The sequence below is a fragment of the Saccopteryx leptura genome, chromosome 6 (assembly GCF_036850995.1).
Source record: "Saccopteryx leptura isolate mSacLep1 chromosome 6, mSacLep1_pri_phased_curated, whole genome shotgun sequence".
In the NCBI taxonomy this organism is placed as follows: Eukaryota; Metazoa; Chordata; class Mammalia; order Chiroptera; family Emballonuridae; genus Saccopteryx; species Saccopteryx leptura.
Window position 1 is genome coordinate 118,973,656 of NC_089508.1, and position 20,352 is coordinate 118,994,007.

Consider the following 20,352-nt stretch of genomic DNA (forward strand, 5'->3'; position numbering starts at 1 on the left):
TTTTTTATCCTCAAAATAGGAAGAAAAGGTATTATTACCCAAGGAAGATAGGTGAATTAAGAAGATCACAAAGCAAATTAGTTCAGAACAACATCTAAAGACAGGTTTTTCTGGTTTTTTGTTTTGCCATTACTCCGCATTTCCCCCTGTGATATTATATGATTCATGACACAAATATATACATAGAATAGTGAGAAGAACACTTTATCTTTTCCTTATATTCCAATTTTGTTAAAAACACTCTAATGCTCATAAAAACAACCTTAAGAGATGCATTTGACCAAAACTTCAAAAAGTGTTTTCTCGAAATAAACAACTGCTCAGATAATATTCCAAAGGAACAGGCGATATTACAAGGAGACACTGTAGAATAATGTGAAAAGAGAAATAAGGGAAAGAAAAGAGAAAACAACTGAAGCACATCATAAAAACAAGAACATTTCTGGAGCCAAAGAAAGGCTAGAAAGTCAATATATCAGGTCTGTAATATGCTGACCTTCTCCAAGGAGGCTAACTTTGTTCAGATTTTTTTCAGTAATGCCCTTTTGTATTGGTATGTTTCCATTAATCAATATATTTCTCATTCTCCTGAACTATTCACATACACTAGAATTATTTATATTTTATAATTACCCTCTTAATTCTTTCAACAATGCTACTCATTGGCCTAGGCATGTAGGACATAGAGTAATGGTATCAAATATTCTAGTTCTATCTTTTTTACAAAATCAAATATTAAGCATTATTACATTATCATTATGAAATATAAAGAGAATGTTCATTTGCATTAGCAAGTGTAATTATTAAAACTTTGATCACCATTTTTTCTCGCATCTTATAATTTCCATATGCAATAGTATTCTTTCCTAACTTGCATTATTAAAAAAAACATGTATTGAGAATTTATTTGGTTTAACTAAAAATAGTTTTATTTGGACTACAATAGCAAAATTATTTCCTTGGTACATAGTTCTAAATTTAAAGTTTATTTTAATCTGTTTGAATGGTAGCTATATGACTTCCTATTTCTATTGTTGCTATCGAGCAACTGTTGTTGCTATCGAGTCTTTCCTCTTTGTAAGCAATTTGTTATTTCTCTTTGATTTTAAGATCTCTTCATTGTTGATGTTCTTCAGTTCAACTAGCTGAGATAATCAATTAATGATGTCAGTTTATAAAATTTTTCCAAATGCAATTTGTATTCATTATTATTTTGTATTAGTTTCAGGTGTACAACATAATGATTAGAGAGTCATATTCTTGGGCAAAGTACTCTGCCCAACATTTCAAGTACCCACCTGGCACCATACATAGTTATTATAATATAATTGACTATATTCCTCATGCTGTCTTTTCCATCCCCATGACTTTTTTGTAACTACCAATCTGTACTTTTTTTATCTCTTCACCTTTTTCACCTAATTCCTCTTCCCTTCAGTCTGTTCTGTTCTCTGTATCTATGAGTCTATTTCTATTTTGTTTGTTCATTTTGTTTTTTAGATTCCACATATAAGTGAAATAAGATAGTATCTGTCTTTGTCTGACTTACTTTATTTAGCATAATACCCTATCATAGGTCTATCCATACTGTTACAAATGGTAGGATATCATTTTCTTTTTATGGCCAAGATTATTTTCTAATTATATTTCTACTTTTAGAAATTTCTCCCTTTTCAAATATTCTTGGCTATTTATGAGTTGATAGTTATGTTTTAAACCTTTTAATTTTATTAATATATAAAACATATTTATATGAGTAAATTCTATCATATGTATACAATAATAGATATGCAATCTTCTGTGTGTTATTGTGCAGTTGGTTACTTCTCTGGACTCACTCTTGATGGTTGGTTTCCCCACGTTATTTTTGTCTGTTTTATTGTGAACTTGTCTTTCATAAACTTCTATTTAGGGGATTATTTAAGCATGAATATGAAAGAACTCCTTCAAAGATTTGCTTCTGTTGAGGAACTGAGACCATTTTAAATTTTTGGCAGGGCACTATTTAGGAAACAGAGAAAACATAAATTCTGGAGGATTCCAGGTCAAGATAGTGACATAGATCTTGAGCTTACCTCCTTTCAAGGACATGTTAAGTCTACGGATACATATGGGACAATTTCTTCTTTAAAAAAAATCTAAAGGCTGGATGAGTGACAACTATGCATTAGAAAAACTAGGGGAAACCACATTGAAGTGAGTTAGAAAGACAAGAACAAATTCTTGCCATAAATCTCATCCCCAGCATGCATCCCCTAACTGGTAGAGAACTCAAAACTCAGAGCTTCTCTACAAGAAGCAAAGGTTTTACCTCCACATTGGACATTTCAACTTTTAAGACACACTTGAGAAAGGTGCGCTCAAAATATCTAACTTTGAAAACCAATGTGACTAGAGTCCCAAGACCCACAAGACCTCTAGCATCTGAGAAATCACTCTTAAAGGGTTCCTGGCCTCCAACTCACATGCCAGAGTCCAGCTCAGAGGCTGATCTCTCACTTCAGACTTAAACTGATAGGTATCTAATTTACACACACACATCGATGAAGCTGCTGGAATACTACCCTAGACAGGTTGGCATGAGGCATCTTTGTGCTCTCCCTTTCCTTCACTCCGGAATACTAATATCCCCAGGAAGGGAGCATTTACTGTTATCTGGTGCCTTGATTTTGGGAGCTGTCATCTAGGGTATGCCTCTTGGTTGCCTGGTTCTGGAGGCCAGGGGAGCTTACATGCCTGGTCTCATGGGATTGTAATTATTGGCATTTCCTAGAAAGAAGCTCAGACCCATGTCTGGCACCCCAATTTTTATGACTGAAGCCAGGAGACACCTCTAAATTTCTTAGTTCTGAAGGCCAGAGTCTGGAAAATAACCCTGGATTCACTTTCCCCAGAATGTTGTAACTTAAAGTAAATGTGGAAAATTATAAGACACTGAAGAAAGAAATTGAAGAAGATGCAACAAGTGAGACATATGCCATATTTATGGACAGGAAGCACTAACATTATTTTTTAAGTGAGAGGAGTGGAAATAGAGAGACAAACATCTATAAGTGTCCTAACTGGGACCCACTCAGCAACCTCCATCTGGGACTGATACTCAAATCTACCAAGCTATCCTCAGTGCCTGAGGCCAACACATGGGCCAACTGAACTATATTCAGCACCCAGGGCTGATATTCGAACCACTGGCTGCAAAAGGGGAAGAAAGAGAAAGGGGAGTGGGAGAGGAAGAGAAGCAGATGGTTGCCTCTTATGTGTACCCTGACCGAAGATTGAACCTGGGACTTCTTCATGCTGGGCCGATGCTCTAGCTACTGAGTCAACTGACCAAGTCCAGAATTCACATTATTAAAATGTCCGTATACAAGAAATGAGCTATAGATTCAACACAATTTCTATCAAGGCACCAATGGTTTATTTAAAAAACTAGACAATATTCCAAAAATTTATATAGAACCACAAAAGACCCTGAATAACCACAGTAGTCTTGAGAAAAAACAAACAAACAAACAAAATAAAAAACAAAGTAGGAGGAATCATGCTACATGATATTAATTTATACTACAAGGTCATAGTAACCAAATATCATGGTACTGGCATAAAAACAGACATATAGATCAATGAAACAGATAGAGAGCCCAGAAACCAACCTATGCCTATATGGTGAATTAATATTTGACAAAGGAGGCAAAAACATACAATGGGATAAAGACAGTCTATATAATAAATGGTGTTGAAAAAAATTGGACAAATACATGCAAAAAAAAAAAAACATATGAGACTGGACCACCTTCTTATATCATACATAAAAATAAACTCAAAATGGATTAAATACTTAAATATTAGACACAAAACTCAAAATCCTAGAAAAAAGCATAGTTAATAAAACCTACTATATCTTTTATACTCTGCTTGGCATTTAGTCTTTAGGGGCTGACAAATCTGATCATTGCTTGTACAGAGGCAACTTGTCTCTCAGGAATTTCACAATAAACCATTCTGATAACCAGTTATCAGATAAACATTAACATTATACCTTTGTATTTTTTTAACTTTTAAAAAATTTTATTTATAATTTTAGTGAGAGAGAAAGGGAAGGAGATGGAAATATCAATCTGTTCCTGTATGTGCCCTGACCAGGGATTGAACCAGCAACATATGCTCTCAGGATGATGCTCTAACCAACTGAGCTATCTGGCTAGAACACATCTTTACTTTAAGTTACTAGATTCTGGAGAGCAGTGTTTGGGAAGAGTAAGTCCAGGATTATGTCCCAAATATGGCCACCAGAGCCAGGGAATGTAGAGGGGTCCCCTGACATCAGTCATAAAAATTTAGGTACCAGACAGGGGTATGAGCTTCTTTCTGGATAACACTGGTAACTACAGCACCATGGGACCAGGCGTGTAAGCTCCCCTGGCCTCCAGAGCCAGAAAATCAATAGGCATACCCTAGGTGACAGCCCCTAAGTCAAGGCACCAGATGCCTGTAACATATCAGATATATCTCCTCAGGCAAGGAAATGAGAGAAAAGATAAACAAGTAGGACTATATCAAACTAAAAAGTTCTTGCACAGCTAAAGAAACCATCAACAAAATAAAAATAACCCACTGAATGGGAGAGCATATTCACCAACAAATCTGCTAAAGGATTAATATTTAAAATTTATAAAGATCCCTGGTTGGATAGTTCAGTTGGTTAGAGCATTGTCCTGAAGCAAAATGTTGCTGGTTTGATACAGTCAGGGCACATACAGGAACAGCTTGATGATCCTGTCTCTCTCTTTCTCTCTCCTCTTCTCTCACTAAAGTCAATAATTAAAATTAATTTATAAAGATCTGATAATATTCAATACCAAAATAAACAATCAAATAATTCAATTTAAAAAATAGGCAGAAGACCAGAAAAGACTCTTTTTTTATAGAGGACATACAGATTTCCAATAGACATGAAAAGATGCTCAAAACCAGTTATTATCAGAGAGATGCAAATTAAAACTATAAAGAGATATCACCTCATACCTGTCAGAATGGCTATCATCAATAAATCCACAAGCAACAAGTGCTGGTGAGTGTGTAGAGAAAAGGGATCCCTTGTAAAGTGTTGGTAGGAATGCAGATTGGTGAAACCCTGTGGAAAACAGTATGGGGTTATCTCAAAAAATTAAAAATGGGCCTTGGCTGGTTTGTTCAATGGAAAGAGCATTGGTCTAGCATGCAGACATCCCAGGTTTGATGAGAAGTAACCATCTGCTTCTTTACATCTCCCCCTCCCCTTTCTCTCTCTCTTCCCCTCTCACAGCCAAAGGATGCTCGATTGGTTTGAGCATTTCCTGAGCACTAAGGAAAGCTCGGTTGGTCCCAGCATCAACCCCAAATGGGGGAGTAACAGGAGGATCCTGGTTAAATCTGTCTCTCTATCTCCCTTCCTCTTAATTAAAAAAAATTAAAAATGAAACTGCTTTTTGATTGAGTGATCCCACTTCTGGGAATTTACCCTAAGAATCCCCAAAAACTAGTTTGAAAGAAGGTATGCACCCCTATGTTCATTGCAAAGTTAAATATAATAGCAAAATCTGGAAACAGCCCAAGTGCCCATCAGTAGATGATTAGATAAAAAAAGCTGTGTTATATTTACACAATGGAATACTACACGGCCATAGAAAATCTTACCATTTGCAACAGCATGGATGTACCTGGAGGTCATTTTGCTAAGTAGAATAAGCCCGTCAGAGAAAGACAAGTACAATATGATTTTAGTTGTATGTGAAATCTAGTGAACAAAATGAACTAAAATCAAAGTAGAAGGAGACTCATACATACAGAGCAGGCTAACAGCTGTTAGTGGGAAGGTGTTGAGTGAGGGAGGTGGAGAGTTACAGTAAAAAAAGGACAAGAAAAGAAAAAAAATTCATGAAAATGAACAACAGTGTGGTGATTTTTTCAGTGAATGGGAGGTAGAGGAGGATCTAAGGGGGATAAATTGTGATGGACATTGACCTGCCCTGAATGGGTGAACACACAATATGGTACACAGAAATGTGTTGTAGAATTGGGCACCTGAAACCTATATAATTATGTTTATCAGTGTCACCCTAATAAAATTCAATTAAAAAATAAATAAAAGCTACATTAGGGATATAGAAGAACTTTCCACTCAACTTTACTTTTTACAACTGAGGAAACCTGTGAGAAGGTAGAAAAATGCCTTGAACCTGAGATGTTGCAAGACCTCTTGATGCAACTGCTGTCTGGGTAGGTGCTATTTTGCCATTATGTGTCCTTTAAATGTAACAAAACTGGTGTTAGGTTCATATTGACTGTATTTCTATCACTTATAAACCTAAGAAACAGTTACATTGAATCAATGGCCATAAACACAGAGCTAGCAATGAATAGAATTAATATATTAAAAGAATGAATTACTTTTCTAAAGAAAAGAGGAATCAGTCACTTTTAAGTGTTGATAGAAATTTAGGGGCTGTTAAACTCTCACATTGATGCTACAACTACTTTCAAGAGAAATATCAATATAGTTAAACACCACAAAATTCTACTTCCAGGCATATGTTTAAGAATAGTAGCTTTCAATGTTCATGGTACAATGGACCTCAGGAGTTATAAACAGATACATATACGTATACACAGGATGTGTCACTTAGAGATGAATCTGTGGGCCAGACATGGCAATAAATATACATAAGTTTCTATATAAAGATATACACTAAATAATGTTTTAAAGCTCCCTCCCAATAGAATATAACCCAAAGTCCATCAATAATTTAAAAAATTGTTATATTTAAATCATAAAACACCTTACAGCAGCCAATATTAATAAATTTATCTATTGGTATCAATATGGATGAATCTCGAAATAGAAAGGAAGATTATGGGAAATATTTTAAAAACTATATTTTGTTTTAGGTGAGAGAAAAGAAGACAGACTCTCACATGCTCCCTGACAGGATCCACCTAGCAACCTCATCTGGGGCCAATGCCCAAGTATTGAGCTCTTTTTAGCACCTGAGGCTAATGCACTTCAACTGAGCTATCCTCAGCATCAGGGCCATTCTGTAATCAATTGAGCCACTGGATGCTGGAGGGGAAGAAGGAGAGAAGGAGAGAGGGAGGGGCGAGAAGCAGATAGTTGCTTCTTCTGTTTGCCCTGACTGGATATTGAACATGAGATGTCTGTATGCCAGGTCGATGCTTTATTGACTGACCCACTGGCCAGAGACAAAAACTATACATTTAGTGTGAAAAATTTAAATACACAAAACAATATGATATTGTTACTGAACTCAAGGTGTTTATCATTTGGTGTGTTGTATTTTGAAACAAGATGGTTTTATTTATTTACATGAAGTAAAAAAACAAGGGATTTATAATATATCCAAAACTCTGCCTTTCTGAAAAAGCTTAACTATTGTTTTTATACACTATTTTATCAATTACATGTTAATTTCTTCTTTGCAGTTGGCTATACTTAACTGGTTGGGTTCCTGTCAAACTTATTCTGTTTAAAAAAGGTCTGCAGCCTGACTGGGCAGTGGCGCAGGGGATAGAGCATCAGACTGGGATGCGGAAAACCCAGGTTTGAGACCCCCAAGGTCGCCAGCTTGAGCGAGGGCTCATCTGGTTTGAGCAAAAAGCTCACCAGCTTGAGCCCAAGCTTGCTGGCTCATGCAAGGGGTTACTCGGCCTGCTGAAGGCCTGCGGTCAAGGCACGTATGAGAAAGCAATCAGTGAGTAACTAAGGTGTTGCAATATGTAACGAAAAACTAATGATTGATGCTTCTCATCTCTCCATTCCTGTCTGTCTGTCCCTGTCTATCCCTCTCTCTGACTCTCTCTCTGTAAAAATAAAATTAAAAAAATTAAAAAAAATTTAAAAAGGTCTACAAAATACTGTTATATTTTAACATTTAGTGAAAATAGTATTTAGTAGGAACCACACAGACCTTGAGAGCTTTGTTCTATTGAACAATATCTTTTATGATTACATGTACAGAGTAAAATAAAATCATAGAATATTGCATTTTTAGCAAATCACTGATAATGGTTAGCTCAAAGTTAGTAGGAAGGAGGATGTATGGAAAGATAAGCTTTGGTGACTTTAACCTTTTCAGTATTGTTTTATATTTTGAAAAGAAATATAATGTAACTATGAAAGATATATTGACAACCACTATTCATAATACATGTATCCCTGGAAAGTTATTTGACATTTATAAGTTGTTCAACAATTATTTGTCAAATCTGTCTGACAAAATAATTCCAAATAACAGATAGAATATGTCCTTTCCTAAAAAATGGAGTCTAATCCTCTTTCCTTACTTGAGGGTGGGCTAGGTTATTTCAAAGAATAGACAATAAATAGGAAACATTGTCAGTTTTTAGTGAAGAAACCTGGCAAACACCAAATTATCCAAGTGATATTAGGTTAACATCACCAATCACATAATATGGACATCAGTAACTACATATAAAGTGAGGAGTAGGGCACTTCAATTCAGGTAATAGATTTAAAAAAAATCACAAACTGTAATCATAAGAAAAACATCACTCTAGCCTAGGCTAGAGGATATACTACACAATAACGAGCCATTACTGTTCAAGACTATAGAGGCTCATGAAAAATAAGAAAAGGCAGAGAAACTGTCACATTGGACTGAGTCCTAGAACAAAAAGAGAAAAATAATGAAAAAGTTGCTGACCTCCACTAATTTCCTAAAGAAGTTGTAAGAATTCTATTATAAATGTAATACTAACCAGTGATGTAGAGATCACCATCCAAAGTTAAGGGACTGAAATTGATGTTCGAAATGTTACTTGATTTATTTAAAATGACATCATTAGGCAATTCACTTACCTCATTTTCACACTGCAAAGGGAAAAGGCTAAGCCAGGTGATGTTTAAATTTTCTTCCTGCTCTAAAAGTAACCCTAGAACTTAATAGAATCTAGTTATGTTGGCAGACTAAAGGGGTCTGTTTGTCTGCATGCATATGAACAGGAGTTTGTAAGGTTGGTTTCTTTTAGGAAATGACCTGCCCTGGAGACAGATGAGTTGATGCTCAGATACTCTACTTCCTGATGGCTTCCAGAGGCAGAGTTATATAGTGGAAAATCATTAATTATGATGACTAAGGGAGTTAGGATCATGGGCTCCACAAATTGGTTGGTTCTGGGTAGGGGTAGTTGATCATTATATCTGATCTTGATGTCAGCCATGGCATTACTTCATCTGTTTTCACCTCTTTTCTGGGTCTGTAGTTGAAAAACAATTGAAGCCTTGATGTTATCTTTAGCATGAATGACTCTCTGTCTTTGTGGTCAATAAACCCGAGGCTTTGTTTCTAAGATTGCTTAATGCAGACTGGGACCTCCTGCTCATGATAGCTTAATGATTAAAGATGTGTCATTGGAATAACTTGAAGTTTTAAATATGGAGGTCAGAGTAGGTCTTATTGAATATGAATAGCAGAGCAAAATATGAACTAGGTGATAAAATTAAACAACTAGTAGGTAGCCTGTTGTATTTTAAATGATATTTTTTCAGCAAAGATGTGCCACAATAACATTACACAATTCATATGATTTATTCTGTTTGAGTAATCAATCCTAAAATAGAAATGCATACTTTCTTACTTTATCCTTAAAATAGAAATATAAACATTGAATGATGGTATAACAATTACTCACCAGCATAATTTCTTATTGCATGAAATAATCTTTTTTAACATTACTAGGAGAAAATTTCTTACCAGTATTAAATCTGAATTCACAAAGCATACTTTCTATAAAGTACTCAGAGCCCTCAAAAAAAAAATAAATAAATAAACTTGTCATCATGGTATTGGAGTTCCTTTATCACACCTTGCATAGTAACGGTATCTGAAGCTATAGACTTAGATACAGGTTGGGGTGGAAACAAATTATCCTGAAGGGCTATGTTTATGGATGGATTATATCCCCCCAAAATTAATAGATTGAAGCCTTGATGCCCAATGTCACCATGTTTGGAAATGGGGCCTTTTATGAGGTAATTAAGGTTAAATGTGATTATAAGGGTGGGTCCTAATCCAATATGATCACTGCCCTTATAGGAAGAGACACAAAGAGAGCATGTGCACATAGAAAGGGTGATTTGAGGACACACAAAACAGCAGCCATTTACAAACAAAGAAAAGAGACCTCTAGAGAAATCAAGGCACTGGCATCTTCTTGGATTTTCAGCCTCCAGTATCATGAGAAAATTCATTTCGGTTATTTAACTCACCCAGTCTGGAGTATTCTGTTATGGTAGCCCTAGAAGACATACACAGGGAGTATTAAAAGGATTATATTATTCAACATTTATACTGTATAAGACAGCTATTAATGTTCATTCTCTTATTATTTAGAAATTAAAATAGAAGAATTTTTTACACTTTTAGGGAAATCAGTTTGGTTCTGTCTCAAGAAAGTTTGACTGTACAAAAAAATTAAGAACCGCCTGATCAGGCAGTGGTGCAGTGGACAGAACTTCGGACTGGGATGCAGAGGACCCAGGTTCGAGAACCCGAGGTCACCAGCTTGAGCACGGGCTCATCTGGCTTGAGCAAAAAGCTCGCCAGCCTGGACCCAAGGTCACTGGCTCAAGCAAGGGGTCACTCGATCTGCTGAAGGCCTGTGTTAAGGCACATATGAGAAAGTAATCAATGAACAACTAAGGTGTCGCAACGAGAAACTGATGATTGATGCTTCTCATCTCTCTCCGTTCCTGTCTGTCTGTCCCTATCTATCCCTTTCTCTGATTCCCTCTCTCTGTCCCTATAAAAAAGGAAAAAGAAAAAAGATAATTAGGGACCTGATTTCCTGTGTTCGACACTTTCTCATATTGAATGGTCTAGAACGGTGTTTCCCAACGTGGGGCCCATGCCCCACAGGGGAGAAATTCGATAGTTAAGGGTGGCAATTTGAAAATGGACTCAACACGACTTTAACTCTTTCGCCCCGGGCCATTTAAATGCAATGCTAGATATCGGTGCCAAATTTAACAAAAAATGCAATTCTTAAATAATTGCGGTAAATACTTATTAAGTATAATTTCGTTTGACGAGACCAAAATATCAACTGGGTGATTGGCGTCGTCAAGTAAACTTCGTCCTGGGTTCACCGTGGAGCGTGCCGTCTGCCGTGGGGAACCCCGGACATTTTAAAAACTCGCTAAACAACGCAGTTATTCTCACCTAATTGGCCCATCGCAACTTCTGTAGTGTTTCACATCATTCAGTTGGTGTTACTTTGAAATAAGTGTCAGTCAAAACTGTTGTAAAAGCTCGTTGATTTAATAAATATACATATATATTGTATAGATATAATTGGTAAGTATTTGATTTTATTTTTATCAATATTAAACTCTTTATTAAGTACTTCTTGCATTGGGGCTAGAAAGCACTAATATTTTATAAATATTATTGGGGCTATAATAGTGTATGCACGACAATTTTAATTTTAGAAGCATAACTTTCCAGAAAATTTTGTCAAGTGGAAAAAATATAGATACCTTTAGATATGCGGTGGTAGTGTAGTAAATGTGTTATATACATTTAAATAAATATGAATTTTTAGTATACGTTTACTCTATGTCACATTGAATATATTTTAACACATATTTTAATATTAGTTTTTAATTGATCTTATTTTTATTTCTTATAGCCCATAGTAAAATGAGTGGTGCAAGCAAGAAAAAAACTCATCAATATTCAGAGGAATATTTAAAATTTGGGTTCATACCTGCTGTTCACGATGAGCAGATTCCTTTTTGTCTTTTATGCCAGCAATGCTTGACCAACAAATCAATGAAACGAGGTCGTCTTGAGGTGCATTTGAAGGTGAAACATAGTGCTCATATTAATTCAGATTTGAGTTACTTTAAAACTTTAAAGAAAAAATTTGAAAAAAGAACAACATTAAAGTCTCTATTTACTGCTAATAATAATTTCAACTAATAATCGTGTTCTTGAGGCTAGATATCAAATTTCTTTATTCATCGCTAAAACTGGAGAAAATCACACTATAGGAGAGAATTTAATAAAACCATCAATATCAGCATTTCTTAAAATGGTTCTTGAAAAAGATGACAAAGATGTAAAAGCTATGCCACTCAGTGACAATACTGTTAGCAGAGGAATAGACAAAATGAGTGAGGATATTGAAAAACAACTTATTGAAAAGCTGAAAACAAGAAAATTCTCCTTGCAAATGGATGAATCAACTTTGAGAGACAGTGAGGCAGTATTGATAACTTACATAAGATATATTGATAAAGGACATTTTGCTGAAGAAATGTTGTTCTGTAAAAGATTAGAAAGCAACACTACCTCCAAAGATATATACAATAAGCTAAAAAAACTACTTAGATGTCATTGATATACCAATGAAAAATATAACATCTTGTGCTGCAGATGATGCTCCCAATATGATGGGCAAGAAAAATGGCTGCTTAAAATTTTTTTTTTTTTTTAAATAAATTTTTATTAATGGTAATGGGATGACATTAATAAATCAGGGTACATATATTCAAAGAAAACATGTCTAGGTTATTTTGTCATTAAATTATGTTGCATACCCCTCGCCCAAAGTCAGATTGTCCTTCGCCACCCTCTATCTAGTTCTCTGTGCCCCTCCCCCTCCCCCTAACTCTCCCCCTGTCCTCCCTCCCCCCACCCCTGGTAACCACCACACTCTTGTCCATGTCTCTTAGTCTCATTTTTATGTTCCACCAATGTATGGAATCATGTAGTTCTTGTTTTTTTCTGATTTACTTATTTCACTCCTTACAATGTTATCAAGATCCCACCATTTTGCTGTAAATGCTCTGATGTCATCGTTTCTTCTGGCTGAGTAGTATTCCATAGTGTATATGTGCCACATCTTCTTTATCCAGTCTTCTATTGAAGGGCTTTTTGGTTGTTTCCATGTCTTGGCCACTGTGAACAGTGCTGCAATGAACATGGGGCTACATGTGTCTTCACGTATCAATGTTTCTGAGGTTTTGGGGTATATACCCAGTAGAGGGATTGCTGGGTCATAAGGTAGTTCTATTTGCAGTTTTTTGAGGAACCACCATACTTTCCTCCATAATGGTTGTACTACTTTACAGTCCCACCAACAGTGAATGAGGGTTCCTTTTTCTCCACAGCCTCTCCAACATTTGCTATTACCCGTCTTGTTGATCATAGCTAATCTAACAGGGGTGAGGTGGTATCTCATTGTAGTTTTGATTTGCATTTCCCTAATAACTAATGAAGCTGAGCATTTTTTCATATATCTGTTGGCCATTTGTATCTCTTCCTGGGAGAAGTGTCTATTCATGTCTTCTTCTCATTTTTTTATTGGATTGTTTGTTTGTTTGTTGTTGAGTTTTATGAGTTCTTTGTAAATTTTGGAAATTAGGCCCTTATCTGAGCTGTTGTTTGAAAATATCATTTCCCATTTAGTTGGCTGTCTGTTTATTTTTATATCAGTTTCTCTTGCTGAGCAAAAACTTTTTATTCTGATGTAGTCCCATTCATTTATCTTTGCCTTCACTTCTCTTGCCATTGGAGTCAAGTTCATAAAATGTTCTTTAAAACCCAGGTCCATGAGTTTAGTACCTATGTCTTCTTCTATGTACTTTATTGTTTCAGGTCTTATATTTAGGTCTTTGATCCATTTTGAATTAATTTTAGTACACGGGGACAGGCTGTAGTCGAGTTTCATTCTTTTGCATGTGGCTTTCCAGTTTTCCCAACACCATTTGTTGAAGAGGCTTTCTTTTCTCCATTGTGTGTTGTTGGCCCCTTTATCAAAGATTATTTGACCATATATATGTGGTTTTATTTCTGGGCTTTCTATTCTGTTCCATTGGTCTGAGTGTCTATTTTTCTGCCAATACCATGCTGTTTTGATTATTGTGGCCCTATAATATAGTTTAAAGTCAGGTATTGTAATGCCCCCAGCTTCATTCTTTTTCCTTAGGATTGTTTTGGATATTCGGGGTTTTTTATAGTTCCATATAAATCTGATGATTTTTTGTTCCATTTCTTTAAAAAATCTCATAGGAATTTTGATGGGAATTGCATTAAATTTGTACATTGCTTTGGGTAATATGGCCATTTTGATTATATTTATTCTTCCTATCCAAGAACAAGGAATATTTTTCCATCTCATTGTATCTTTTTCGATTTCCCTTAACAATGCTTTGTAATTTTCATTATATAGGTCTTTTACATTCTTTGTTATGTTTATTCCTAGGTATTTTATTTTTTTTGTTGCAATCGTGAAGGGGATTATTTTTTTGAGTTCGTTTTCTAATATTTCATTGTTGGCATAGAGAAAGGCTATGGACTTCTGTATGTTAATTTTGTATCCTGCAACCTTACTGTATTGGTTTATTGTTTCTAATCTTTTTGTGGAGTCCTTCGGGTTTTCGATGTATAGGATCATATCATCAGCAAAAAGTGATACCTTTACTTCTTCTTTTCCAATATGGATGCCTTTTATTTCTTTGTCTTGTCTAATTGCTCTGGCCAGAACTTCTAGCACCACGTTAAATAAGAGTGGAGAGAGTGGACAACCCTGTCTTGTTCCTGATTTAAGGGGGAAAGCCTTCAGTTTAGTGCCATTTAATATGATGTTAGCTGATGGTTTATCATATATGGCCTTTATCATGTTGAGATATTTTCCTTCTATACCCATTTTGTTGAGAGTCTTAAACATAAAATTGTGTTGTATTTTATCAAAAGCCTTTTCTGCATCTATTGATAAGATCATGTGGTTTTTGTTCTTTGTTTTGTTGATATGGTGTATTACGTTAACCGTTTTGCGTATGTTGAACCATCCTTGAGATTCTGCGATGAATCCCACTTGATCATGATGTATTATTTTTTTAATATGTTGTTGTATTCGGTTTGCCAGTATTTTGTTTAGAATTTTAGCATCTGTATTCATTAGAGATATTGGTCTGTAGTTTTCTTTCTTTGTGCCATCCTTGCCAGGTTTTGGTATGAGGGTTATGTTGGCCTCATAAAATGTGTTTGGAAGTATTGCTTCTTCTTCAATTTTTTGGAAGACTTTGAGTAGAATAGGAACCAAGTCTTCTTTGAATGTTTGATAGAATTCACTAGTATAACCGTCTGGGCCTGGACTTTTATTTTTGGGGAGGTTTTTAATAGTTTTTTCTATTTCCTCCCTGCTGATTGGTCTGTTTAGGCTTTCTGCTTCTTCATGACTCAGTCTAGGAAGGTTTTATTGTTCTAGGAATTTATCCATTTCTTCTAGATAGTTGTATTTGGTGGCATATAATTTTTCATAGTATTCTACAATAATTCTTTGTATATCTATGATGTCTGTGGTGATCTCTCCTCTTTCATTTTGGATTTTATTTATTTGAGTCCTGTGCCTTTTTTCCTTGGTGAGTCTTGCCAAGGGTTTGTCAATTTTGTTGATCTTTTCAAAGAACCAGCTCCTTGTTTTATTGATTTTTTCTATAGTTTTTCTGTTCTCTATTTCATTTATTTCTGCTCTGATTTTTATTATCTCCTTTCTTCGGCTGGTTTTGGGTTGTCTTTGTTCTTCTTTTTCTAGTTCCTTAAGGTGTGAAGTTAAGTGGTTTACTTCGGCTCTCTCTTGTTTGTTCATATAGGCCTGAAGTGATATGAACTTTCCTCTTATTACTGCTTTTGCTGCATCCCAGAGATTCTGATATGTCGTATTTTCATTTTCATTTGTCTGTATGTATCTTTTGATCTCTGCGCTTATTTCTTCTTTGACCCATTCATTTTTTAGAAGTATGTTGTTTAGTTTCCACATTTTTGTGGGTTTTTCCCCCTCTTTTTTGCAGTTGAATTCTAGTTTCAAGGCTTTATGATCAGAAAATATGCTTGGTACAATTTCAATTTTTCTAAATTTGCTGATATTGTCTTTGTGGCCCAACATATGGTCAATTCTTGAGAATGTTCCATGTACACTAGAGAAAAATGTATACTCTGTCGCTTTGGGATGAAGTGTCCTGTAGATGTCTATCATATCCAGGTGTTCTAGTATTTCGTTCAAGGCCACTATATCTTTATTGATTCTCTGTTTGGATGACCGATCTAGAGCCGTCAGCGGAGTATTGAGGTCTCCAAGTATGATTGTATTTTTGTTAGTTTTTGTTTTAAGGTCAATAAGTAACTGTCTTATATATTTTGGTGCTCCTTGGTTTGGTGCATATATATTAAGGATTGTTATGTCTTCTTGATTCAGTGTCCCCTTAATCATTATGAAGTGACCATTTTGTCTCTGAGTACTTTTTCTGTCTTGTAGTCAGCATTATCAGATATGAGTATTGCTACACCTGCTTTTTTTTGGGTGTTGTTTGCTTGGAGTATTGTTTTCCAGCCTTTCACTTTGAATTTGTTTTTATCCTTGTTGCTTAGATGTGTTTCTTGTAGGCAGCATATAGTTGGATTTTCTTTTTTAATCCATTCTGCTACTCTGTGTCTTTTTATTGGTAAGTTTAATCCATTTACATTTAGTGTAATTATTGACACTTGTGGGTTCCCTACTGCCATTTTATAAATTGTTTTCTGTTAGTTTTGTATCTAGTTTGATTCTTCTCTTTTGTTTTTCTATCATTTGTTTCTGTTTGTTTGTGTTCCATACTTCTTTCCTCTGTTGCTACCTTTTTTAAGTCATGTGTTTTTGTGGTGGTTTTTTCTAGGGTGGTTACCATTAAGTAATGAAAAGGGTACCTACCATATTCATTGTAGTACCCTATCTTATAAGTATTTCTGCACTTCATCGTCCTTTGCTACTGTTAATCTCCATTCTCTCCCCCCCTTTTTTTTTCCTTTGTTGTCACAGTTTAAGTTTGGTTTTATTGTGTTCTTGGTGGAGCTGTTACTTGTGGTGTTGTTTTCTTTTGTTCTTTGAATCTTGTTGGAAAACCCCCTTTAGTATTTCCTGGAGTGGGGGCTTTCTCGTGATAAATTCTCTCATCTTTTCTGTATTTGTGAATGTTTTTATATCTCCTTCATACTTGAAGGATAGCTTTGATGGGTATAGTATTCTTGGCTGAAAGTCCCTCTCTTTCAGGGCTTTAAATATTGGGGTCCACTCTCTTCTAGCTTGTAGAGTTTCTGCTGAGAAATCTGATGATAATCTAATAGGCCTTCCTTTATATGTTGTACTCTTCTTTTCCCTGGCTGCCTTGAGAATTTTTTCTTTGTCATTGGTTTGTGTCATCTTTATTATGATGTGCCTTGGAGTGGGTTTGTTGGGGTTAAGAAAACTCGGTGTTCTGTTTGCTTCTTGAATTTGAGGCTTTAGTTCTTTCCACAGGCTTGGGAAGTTCTCGTCTATTATTTGTTTGAGTATATTCTCCATTCCATTTTCTTTCTCTTCTCCCTCTGATATACCTATTATTCTTATGTTATTCTTTCTGAGGGAGTCAGATAATTCCTGTAGGGCTTTCTCATTTTTTATTATTTTTGAGTCTCTTTCTTCTTCTCTCTGTTGTGCCTCAAGTTGTTTGTCTTCTATTTCACTAATCCTATCTTCAATCTGGGTTGTTCTGCTAGCTAAGCTTGTTACCTCGTTTTTCAGCTCGTGAATTGAGTTTTTCATTTCTGTTTGATTTGTTTTTATAGTTTCAATTTCCTTGGTAATATATTCTTTGTGTTCATTGAGTTGTTTTCTGATCTCCCTATATTGCCTTTCCGTGTTTTCTTGTATATCTCTGAGTATTTTTAAGATTTCTATTTTAAATTCTCTGTCATTTAGCTCCAAGGCTTCCAATATGTTAAGTCTTTTCTCCATAGATTTTTCCACATCTATTTGTGTTACCTCTCTTTCTTTTGTATCCATAATATTCGATTTCCTCTTTCTTATTGGCATCTGAGGGTGGTCTTGTTGATAGCACTAATTAGAATTAATAAAGAGTAAAAAGTAAAAAACAAAAAAACAAAAAAACAAAAAAACAAAAAAACAAAAAAACAAAAAAAAAAAAAAAAGAAAAAACAAAGGGTAAAACACCCCACAAAAAAAAGCAGTAATAATTTATTATTTCCCCCTTTTTTTTTCCTTTGTTCTCCTTCCCTCCTCACCCCTCCTCAGGGAAATATCGTGCCTATAATGGAGGGCCTGGTTTGCGGTGAAGAGTTCAAGGGGGCAAGAAATTAAAAAATGAATAAAAATAAAAATAAAAAAAATAATAAAAATAAAAAAAAAAAGGAAGAAAATCTTAGGCAAGCATAAGTTGATCTGCCTGCGGGTGACGGTCAACCAAGAGATATAATGAGATGGACAAGAGGGAACCAGAAAAAAGGACAAAAAAAGGAATAATCAAGAAGAAAAAATAAAAATAATAAGTAAAAATACGTTGTATTAAGTGGAGCAAAGACCAAATACAATGGAGACCTTGGGTTGGGAGGACCCAAAATGCCACAAAAACAAACCAACCAGAAAAAAACAAAAACAAAACCGAAAAAGAAAAACAAAGCCAAAAAAAACCTTGAGTCCCAAATTAACTAATTTGTTCGTGATTGAGGATCAAATGGGAGGAAAGTAAAACGAGAAAAGAAAAAACGAATAGAAAGGAAAAAATAAGAAAAAGAGAAAAACGAAGGAAGAAATAAAAAAGGAAGAGAAAAAAACAAAATAAGGCAAAAAAAAACCAAAAGAGGAGAGAGTGAGAATTAAGTGTCCTGGAGTATAACCCCAAAGGAGGGTGAGGATGAAGAAGAGAAATAAAATGTAACACTTATGGGTAGTGTAGTTCAAGAAAAGGGAAGCATAAGATGGGCAGAGAATAGAAGGACTGAGGTGGAGGAAATAAAGGCAATAAGATAGAAGGAACAAACAACAACAAAACAAACAAACAAACAAACAAACAGTGGAACAAGCTGCAAAGTCTGTGGATTTTTCCTGATTTTGAGATGTCAACCTCTTCCTCCTTCTCCTCTCTCCCTCTTCCCGGTCGGCGACTCTGCACCCCAGGCCCTGCCCCTGCGCCACACCCAGGCAGGGACTTTCAGTTGATGGGGTTCTACGGCAATGTCACACAATTGGCTTTAGTCTTGTTGGTAGTCAAGGCCTGCCGGCGTCTGCAGGGTCTAACGACGAGAGAGTTCGCCTTCGTGGATTCTCTCTCCCAGTCCCCCCCCTCCCGAACCAGCAGCCTGGCGATCCAGCCACAAGGCTGCCACTGCTTCTGCCTGGGGAGAAAGAGGCTCAAAGAGCTGGGAAATCCCCACTCTATCCCCACTCAGTGCAAGGCTCTGGGAAGGGCTCTGACAGTCAGGGCCTCCAGTGTAATCAGGCGGGGGTGGGAGTCAATTGTTGTCAAGGTGATTGTTCAGCGCCTAGCATTCTGTTGGACCTCTCAACCCAGGCTTTCCACACTTTGTAGCCTGTTTTGGCTGGTAAGAAGAGGCACTAGTCTCTGCTTGCGACTAGTGTGGTATAGATCTTATTATCTGCCAAGTCCTTCTTGTTAGCGTTTATCCCTGAATATGGAGGCTCTATCAATCAGAAGTTGCCCCCGCCCCTTTAGCGAGAGGCACCAAAAAAATATCACGCCTCTTGTCTTGGGTCGGTGAACTGAGAGACATCTTATCAATTAGAACCGAGGGTGCGCAGATTTCACGGGTTAAGTTAATTTTAGTAATTGGGTCGCAGCTGTGCTCCCGAAGGTATTTCAGGCTGCCTGCGCGCGCCCCTCCCCCAAAGCTTGATTGTTAGCTTGAATGGCTGGGTGAGGTGCCCTGCCCGCGGAGAGAATCTCCCAAGTAGGGAATACCGCCCTGGGGCCTCTCCCGCTCCCCGTGCGCGGGCCACTGGGAACGTTAGCAGTGCTCGGTCTGCAATGCTCGGTCTGCAACCAGACCGGGAGCGCACCAGCGGCTGCTTGCTGCTCGTTCTGCAACCGACCCGGGCGCTGCTCGCGGCGGCTGGCGGCGGCGGCTGGCGGCAGCGGCGGCGGCTTCCGAGTGCGGGATGACTAACCACAGGCGCACTTTCTCGCGGCTTGAATGAACGTCCCTGCGGTAGCTTCCTCCACACCCTCGTCTCTCAGATTCGAGTGATAACAGTCCTTTTGCTTTCAGTTTGCTCCGAAGATAAATTTTCCTGTTTCTAGTTGATAAATTTGTTGTGATTTTGGGGAGATCTGTCGGACGCGCTGCTCACGGCGCCATTTCCGTGACATCACCCCGGCTGCTTAAAATTGATGAAAGATGTGAATCCAGAAATGATTCTTGTGCATTGTGTTATTCATAGGGAAAACTTGGTAGCTAAAAACATCTCACCTGTTCTGAACGAAGTATTACATACAGTAAT